Genomic DNA, 9,053 nt, shown 5'->3' on the forward strand with positions numbered 1-9,053 from the left:
ACAGCTTGCGTACACTATGGGTATGCAGGAACATACTCAAGGACTGGGACTAGCAAGGACACCTGGTGTGGTAAGCAACACCCAACTTTATAGTGGATATAAAGATTGCTTCGATGAACATGCATTGTGTTAAATCCACCACGTGATGTGTTTCAACCTTGGATGACTTCGCAAAGGTCAAAGCCGGCGTACTGTTTTGTCAGGAGTGCGGAATCCTGCACCGCAGCACTTACAGGCAATGGTCACGATGGTGATCCCATGGGACATCGATCTGGTCCAGGGGAAATGATTCCTGTTCCTCCGGCCTGGGGATTCTGCTGCGGGGAGGCAATTTAACCATCTCTGAAGTTAAGATGCTGGTGGGCGGTCGCCTTCTCGTAGCAGATGTAATGTACAACAATGCTCCGCTCCATTTAAGCAACGTATATGCCCCGGTCGAATACAGTGAGCGGCTGACCATCCTCCAGCAACTCACACTGCTGCTGGTGACATCCAGGCCGATCATTCTTGGAGGTGACTTCAACTGCATCATTGATGCAGCTGGACAATCTGGCAGTGACGACAGAAAACTGGACGCTACGCCCAGATTCTTAAAAAATGCCAAACTGCACAATGTCTTCAGCAAACCTGCAGACAGAGAGCAGCGTAGATACACCTGGTCAAGATCGGACGGGTCTGCCCGTTCCAGGATTGACTTCCTGTATGTGTCCCCTGCTTTCACGGTCAGATCCACCGACGTCAAGCCGGTGTTCTTCTCCAGCCACTGCCTCTTACTGGCTGACTGTCACTTACAGGATGACCAGCGGGTTGGCAGGGGGACATGGAAGCTCAATGCTACACTACTAACCTCAGAGAACATTGAGCAACTCAAAAGAGATTGAAAAAGTTGGAGAACAGTGAGACCCTCCTTGAGTATCCGGTGCACTGGTGGGAAGTGATCAAGGAGAATATCAAGAGGTTCTTTATCTCCAAAGGTGTTCAGAGGGCGAGAGAGAGACAAAGGGAAATGTCCCAACTCCCGAAAAGTATGCAAAATCTGCTACGGCTGCAGTCGATGGGGGTCGAGGTCAAGGAGGATCTCCAAGAGGTGTAGAGCCAGCAGGCCTCGCTCATTGCCACGGAGGCCTCCAAGATCATCTTCCGGTCCAGAGTCCGCTCCATTGAGCAGGATGAGACGTGCTCGCGTTTCTTCTTCCAAAAGGTACACAGAGAGAGCTCTGTGATCAGCAGCCTGAAGGAAGAGGATGGCTCAGTCACAACTTCACACTCCGACATACTAAGGATTAGCAAATCCTTGAATGCTGGGCTGTAAGACGTGAAGTCTATGGACAGCACGTCCTCCCAGTCCTTCCTGTCATCGATCACAGAGGTCTGAGATGACAGCATGCAGGAGAATCTGGACAAACCGCTAACTCTGGACAAGCTGACAAAGGCCATCAAGTCTTTTGAGACGAAGAAAACTCCCGGAAGCGACGGCTTACCAGTTGAGTTGTATTCGGCCCTGTGGTACTGGGTCAGCCCAGACCTGCTGGAAGTGTACGAGAGTACGCTCCTGGCCGGCAGCATGTCAGAATCCATGAGGAAAGGCATCATCACCCTCATCTACAAGCAGAAGGGGGAGAGGGCAGAAATCAGAAATTGGCGGCCCATCTCACTGCTTAATGTAGACTACAAGGTTCTGTCCAAAGTCATCGCCAGTCGAGTCAAGTCTGCTCTGGAGTTGGTGATTCACCCTGACCAGACCTGTACTGTACCCAGCAGGAAGATCTCTGATAGTGTCGTGCTGCTGAGGGATACAATCGCCTATGTACGGGTCAGGAGGGTGGACACCTGCCTCATCAGCCTGGACCAGGAGAAGGCTTTTGACAGGATATCGCACACATACATGATGGATATGCTCTCCAAAATGGGGTTTGAGGAGGGAATCTGCAATTGGATCAAACTGCTCTCCACAAACATCAGTAGTACAGTCCAAAACATTGGGTGGGAATCAGAAAGTTTCCAGTCAAATCTGGAGTCAGACAGGGCTGTCCTCTTTCCCCTGCCTTGTGTGTTTGCTGTATCGAACCCTTTGCTGAGTCTATTTGGAAGGATGCGGGCATAAGAGGGGTGACAATCCCAGGCAGCGGAGTCACTCAGGTCAAAGCCTCCCTGTACATGGATGATGTTGCTGTAGTCTGATCGGATCCGCTGTCCATTCACAGACTGATGAGCATCTGCGACCAGTTCGAACTGGATTCGGGAGCCACTGTTAACCATGGCAAGAGCGAGGCCATGTTCCTTGGAAACTGGGCTGACCGATCCTTTGTCCCCTTCACCGTCAGGTCAGACTACCTGAAGGTGCTGGGGATATGGTTTGTAAGGGCCGGGACGCGCACCAAAACCTGGGAGGAGCGAGTAGCCAGGGTACAACATAAACTGAGCAAGTGGGAGCAGCGATCTCTCTCTATTATGGGTAAGAACCTGGTCATCAGGTGCAAGGTGCTCACGTTGTTGCTGTAAGTGGCACAGGTCTGGCCCATACCCCACTCCTGCGCTGTGGCGATCACCCGAGCCAATTCCCGCTTTATCTGAAGACGCAAAATGGACAGGGTCCAGAGGGACACGATGTTCAAACCTCTGGATAAAGGCGAAAAAATGTACTCAACATCGCCCTCAACCTGATGGCCGCCTTAGTATGTGGCTGCATCAAGCTGTGCGGAGAGCCCCAGTATGCAAACAGCAACTGTCACTATGTGCTGAGGTTCTATCTGACCCCGGTGTTGCGAAGGATGGATCTGGTCACATTGCCACGGAACGCTCCATCCAATTGGACTGTGCGTTCGTGGAAATGTTTGTGTGGAAAAACACCTTTGACCACCAATCCATCAGGCAGTGGTCTGCACGGAATGTCCTCAAGTATATTTTTGGAAAAGAAAAGTCTGGAAGAGGAAAGACCGGCGGGAAAGCTCGGTCCAAGGCCAAGTCTCGCTCTTCCTGGGCTGGACTGCAGTTCCCGGTGGGCCGTGTTCACAGGCTCCTGAGAAAGGGCAACTATGCTGAGCATGTGGGTGTCGGAGCCCCGGTCTATCTGGCTGCTGTGCTCGAGTATCTGACCGCTGAAATCCTCGAGTTGGCCAGTAACGCGGCCCAGGACAACAGGAAGACCCGCAACATCCTCAGACACCTACAGCTGGCTGTCCAGAATGACGAGGAGCTCACCAAGCTGCTGGGAGGGGTGACCATCACTCAGGGCTGGGTGCTGCCTAATATCTAGGCCATGCTGCTGCCCAAGAAAACCAGCGCTCCGGGCACCAAAACCAAGGCAATCTGCCAGGATTTTATCAAATACCCAAAGGTTCTTTTCAGAGCCACCCACAGTATCATTCTTGTAACTCTCCTCTGTACTCTCTACACAGCAATTATGTCCTTTCTGTCATGTGATGACCAGAACTGTACGCAATACTCCAGCTGTGGCCAAACCACCGTTTTAAACAGTTCTCGCATTACATCCCTGCTTTTGTCGACCAAGAAAGGAAAGCATTCCATATGCCTTCTTCACCACTCTATCTACCTATCCTGTCACTTTCAGGGACCTGTGGACATGCGCTCCAAAGTCTCTCACTTCTTCTACCCATCTCAGTATCTTCCCGTTTATTGTGTATTCCCTTGCTTTGTTTGCCCTCCCCAAATGCATTACCTCACACTTCTCCAGATTGAATTCCATTTGCCACTTTTCCGCCCACTTAATTAATCCATTCATATCATTCTGAAGTCCACAGCCATCCTCCTCACTATCAATTACACGGCCAATTTTTGTATCATCAGCAAATTTCCCAATCATAGCTCCCACATTTAATTCCAAATAATTAACTTTTTTTTGAAGAGATACAGCACTGAAAGAGGCCCTTCTGCCCACCGAGTCTGTGCCGACCACAAACCATCCATGTTATCCTAATCCTACACTAATTCCATATTCCTACCACATCCCCACCTGCCCCTATATTTCCCTACCACCTACCGATACTAGGGACAATTTATAATGGCCAATTAACCTATCAACCAGCAAGTCTTTGGCATGTGGGAGGAAACTGGAGCACCCGGAGGAAACACACGCAGACACAGGTAGAACTTGCATACTCCACACAGGCTGTACCCAGAATTGAACCAGGGTCGCTGGAGCTGTGAGGCTGCGGTGCTAACCGCTGCGCCACTGTGCTGCCCGTGTGGTAATATACACCACAAACAGCAAGGGACCCAACACTGAGCCCTGTGGAACGCCACGAAAAACCGCTTTCCATTTGCAAAAACATCCGTTGACTACTATCCTTTGTTTGCTGTCACTGAGTCAATTTTGGATCCAACCTGCCACATTCCCCTGTATCCCATGGGCTTTCATTTTATTGACCAGACTGCCATGTGGGACCTTATCAAATGCCTTACTAAAATCCATGTAAACCACATCCACCGCACTATCCTCATCAATGTTCCTTGTTACTTCCTCAAAAAACTCAATAAAGTTAGTGAGACATGACCTTCCCTTAACAAATCCATGCTGACTATCCCTGATTAATCCGTGCCTTTCTAAGTGGTAGTTTATCCTGTCCCTCAGAATTGATTCGAATAATTTACCCACCACTGAGGTCAGACTTACCACATCCTTTTAAAATAATAGTACAACGTTCGCCGAGCTCCAATCCTCCGGCACCTCCCCCATATCCAGTGAGGATTTGAAGATGATCCTCAGCGCATCCACTATTTACTCCCTGGCTTCCTTTAACAACCTCAGATGCAAACCATCCGGCCCTGGTGATTTATTCATTTTGAAGGATGTCAGACTCTCTAGTACTTCCACTCGCATTATGCTTATCGTATCTAATATTTCACACTCCTATTCTTTTACTACAATGTCTGCATCATCCCTCTCCTTTGTGAAGGCAGAGACAAAAAACTCATTAAGAACCCCGCCCACATCTTCTGGATCCACACAGAAGTTCCCTTGTACATCTCTGATAGGCCATACCCTTTCCTTTGTTCTCCTCTTGCTCTTAATGGACTGATAAAACATCCTTGGGTTTCCTTCAAGTAGTTGTATCCAGTCCACATCCACCAAATCACCTCTCAGTTTTGTAAAATTTGCCTTCCCCCAATTTAGAAGCCATTACTTAGCTTTAGAAACTCATTATTGCTCGTGTAATAAGTGTAATAAGTAGAATAATTTACCAGTTACTCACCGATCAGCTTCTTCCCCTATACCATGGAGGCTGAAAAGGCAGAAAAGACCAAAGAGCACCTCCTTCCCCCAGTCAGTGAAGTCCCTCACACATCAACTCACAGCTTTACACTCTGTCCAAACAGCACTTTCTAATTAGTAATTATTCATAAATTACACTAACTAAAACATTAGTAACCTGACCAATTACAAGGTAGCTATTTGAGGGTTTTTAAACAAAGAGCTTTTTTCCCTATCCCAAAGGCTCTTTTCAGATCCACCCACAGTATCTGAAAGGGCTGATTACTGTCTGAAGTCTGCTGTACCCACACCTCTGTCTATCCCTCTTCATCTAGAACAACCAGCGTCATCTTCCATTCCTTTCACCATCATGTGTTTAACTCGCTTCTCCTTTTAGACGGTCAGATATCAATGTAATAATGAAATGATCTGTGTCAGTGCTGGCCATTTCCCTGTCCTGATTTCAGACCCTACTCTGGACACTTGTTTCCCATTCCAGGACCTTCTTGTATTAATATTCAGCACCACCTGTCAGTCAGAAACTTGTCTCAATGAACCGATCCTTTTACTGAACTTCCAACTGCTGCTGTCCATTTCTCGAGGGAAAGAGCTGCTCACTGTATAAGGATGTGAGGGGAATGTAACCCGGCTGCTGGTGAGACGGTCCCGTCTTCTCAATCAAAATTTTACTACAGTGATTCCCAGATTCCCAGCTGGTCTGTTGAGGATTTTGTTTTCACAGAAATATCTTGTTAAATACAAATCTGATTCCAACATGTCAGTAACAGGACAGAATGGGAACCATTTAAAAGGATGAAGCAACTATTTCAGTGTCTTCTCACTGTCCCCCTGAAGACTGTGTGAAGGGGAATTACCAATAGTCTGTAATTTATTACTTCCACACCGAGTTTGAGTTATTTGTCGCGTGAAAGATTGCTGAACGGAGTCTTTTACTGTCAGTTACGGATGAGAAGTTGACAAAAATTGGCAAAATAAAGCTGTTCATAAAATAGCACCAGCAATTTGAGTCGGTAAAAGCAAAATTGTGTTTTAAAAGTTTATTTAAACCGCTACGGGAAAATAGATTTTTATGTACTTTTCCAGTCGATCACTTCTTTTCCACAGTGAAATTGGCGGCTTTCACAAATTCAAATATTCTGCCAGGTTGACAGGTTCAACCAATGATTTTTTGTATTTTGTGCTTCGAGGTTCTCTAATTGAATCAGTCATGTAAGCTAATGGCTGTGTGGCCTAATGGATAAGGCGTCTGACTTTGATATATTCTATGATGTTATCAGAAGATTGCAGGTTCGAGTCCTGCCACGGTCATTTTGACCCAAAGGGATTATGCAGGGATTTGGGGATTGAGTCGGGGACTGAACAGATTGGAAACCCGACATGGACTCAATGGGGCGAATGGCCTCCTCATGTGCTGTCACTGACTTTATGAGAAGAGGGTGACCAATCAGAAGTGGGCTGGGGTTCCAGCGGGTTCAACCTGCAGGAATTCCAGGTCCCTGAATGACTGAGCTGAAACTGATCAGTTTCACTGCAGGAAACACCGTCTCGGGGGAAATAACATCACAAATAATTCCATTTGACTTATAATTCAATTATAAAACAATGGGCAGATGTGAAGGTGTGATGTTACTTTTCACTGTGAGGGGAGAATCCGCCATCTGGGTAAATCAGCAACTTTATAACATCGTCTGTACGTTTAGAAAAGAAACGATGAAAACTCTCCCCATAACCCTGGTGTGGTGGAAAGGCTCAATTCAGAGATTGGAATATAACGAGAGCAGAACATAAATCATTAACTGATATTTCCGGCATAAAACACACCCCAGCTCCCGTTCCCATGTCACTGCTGTCCCTATGAGGCGGTGGGTGACTCTGAAAAGAGACTTTGTTTTGTGTTTCTGCAGGAAAACCACAAAGATCCTCCCAGGCAGTGAAACTCATCTTCCCAGAATCTCCATACCAGATTGAAACAGAAAACACAAAGACAGTGAGAGAGTTCCAGAGAGTTACTGAGCATTAAAACCAATGAAATAAACCAATTCTAGAGAGATGTTGGTGCAGTTTTTTCAGAGCGATTGTGGCTCTTAAAAGAGCTGTTGTGTTTCGAGTGTTTTCACTACATGGTGGAGTTTTCCTTGGAGTTGATGTACTTGGTCACTCACTTTGTCCCTTCTCACATTCCGAGCGCTTTGTTGGGTGGAAATATTTATTCAGGCAGTTTCAACAGCTCAGAGCCGACATTGAGTCAGAAACCATAAATGGGAGTACGGGACACAGACAAGGAATTTACGCTGGACCTTTAGAAATCTCACTGGTTATAGGCCTCAGTTAGAGCATAGTGTCTAATTCCATGCTCCACACTTTAGCAGGAATGTCAAGGCCTTAGAGAGGGTGCAGAGGAGATTTACTGGAATGGTATCAGAAATGCAGGAATTCAGCTAATGTGGAAAGAATAGGGGTCTGGGGTGTGTGAAGCTGGGGTCCTTCTTCTTAGAGCAGAATGGCAGTTAATAGTTGCGTTCAACATTGTGAAGAGTTTTTATATGAATAAAGAAGTTTGACTGCAATTAGACAGAGCCTTGTTGAGATCACACATTATGGGCAGCACAGTGGCGCAGTGGTTAGCACCGCAGCCTCACAGCTCCAGCAACCCGGGTTCAATTCTGGGTACTGCCTAGGTGGAGTTTGCAAGTTCTCCCTGTGTCTGTGTGGGTTTTCTCCAGGTGCTCCGGTTTCTTCCCACAAGCCAAAAGACTTGTTGGTAGGTAAGCTGGCCATGATAAATTGTCCCTGGTTTAGGTAGGTGGGAGGGAAATATAGTGTCGGTGGGGATGTGGAAGGAATATGGGATTAGTGTCGGATTAGTATAAATGGGTGGTTGTTGGTCGGCACAGACTCGGTGGGCCGAAGGGCCTTTTTCAGTGCTGTATCTTTCTGTGACTCTAGAGATGTGGATGCTCGTTGGGTATATCCAAGAGAGAGATCGATAGATTTTTGGATACTAAGGGAATCAAGGGATCTGTGCTAGTGTGGCAAGATGGAGTTGATGTAGAAAATCAGCTGTGATCTTATTGAATGGCAGAGCTATTTCGATGGGCCGAATGGCCCACTCCTATTTTTTATGTAACGTTCCATTCCTCTCAGGGAATATTTTATTTTCAAAAAGAGAAATACTGCACACACTGGAAATCTGAATAATAACAGAAGATTCTGGAAACACTCAGCAGTTCCAGCAGTATCTGTGTAGAGAGGAAGGTAGGAGCAATGTTTCAGGTCTATAGAAGGGTCACAGAACTGGAGCATTACCCCGAGCTTCTCTTCTCCACAGTTGTTTCCGGACTGGCTGAGTGTTTTCAGTATTTTAGGCTTTTTCTTTCTGTATTTCATCCATTTCCCACTTGACTATTTGCTGTGAAACTTTCAGCGTTGTGCTCAATTCCTGGTGTCGTTGTGTTTCCTTTATTTGAAGTAATGTAAATAGTATCCTGAAATGAATTTGCCAAATGGTTGGGCAAATTGTTACAACCAGTTTTTGAGCAAGTTCTCCACATGCACAGTGAAGGATTCCTTCACATTTGCGAAGACCATACAGGACTTGCATATCGATAGCAATGCCGTGTCCATGTGTCATTTGACATTGCTAGCCTATTCACCAATGTACCACTTCAGGAAGCCATAGATATTTGCACTGCAGTGCTATACAATGGTGATCTAGACCCGTCACCATTGTGTGAATCAGTATTCATTGAACTTATGAACTCGGCAACTTGCACAGTTGGGTTCAGTTTTATTGACACCATGTATCGCTGGTGTTGCCATG

The 9,053-nt window shown here is 46.5% G+C and overlaps 1 non-coding gene across 1 annotated transcript; it reads left to right on the forward strand.

Moving 5' to 3' along the window:
• The first annotated feature begins 6,452 nt into the window (after positions 1 to 6,452).
• On the forward strand, positions 6,453 to 6,541 carry trnaq-uug (transfer RNA glutamine (anticodon UUG)). Its single transcript is given in 2 exon segments — positions 6,453 to 6,489; positions 6,506 to 6,541. It is a non-coding gene; the product is annotated as a tRNA-Gln (tRNA).
• The last annotated feature ends 2,512 nt before the right edge of the window (positions 6,542 to 9,053 follow it).

Source organism: Heterodontus francisci, unplaced genomic scaffold (assembly GCF_036365525.1).
Source record: "Heterodontus francisci isolate sHetFra1 unplaced genomic scaffold, sHetFra1.hap1 HAP1_SCAFFOLD_59, whole genome shotgun sequence".
Taxonomy (NCBI): domain Eukaryota; kingdom Metazoa; phylum Chordata; class Chondrichthyes; order Heterodontiformes; family Heterodontidae; genus Heterodontus; species Heterodontus francisci.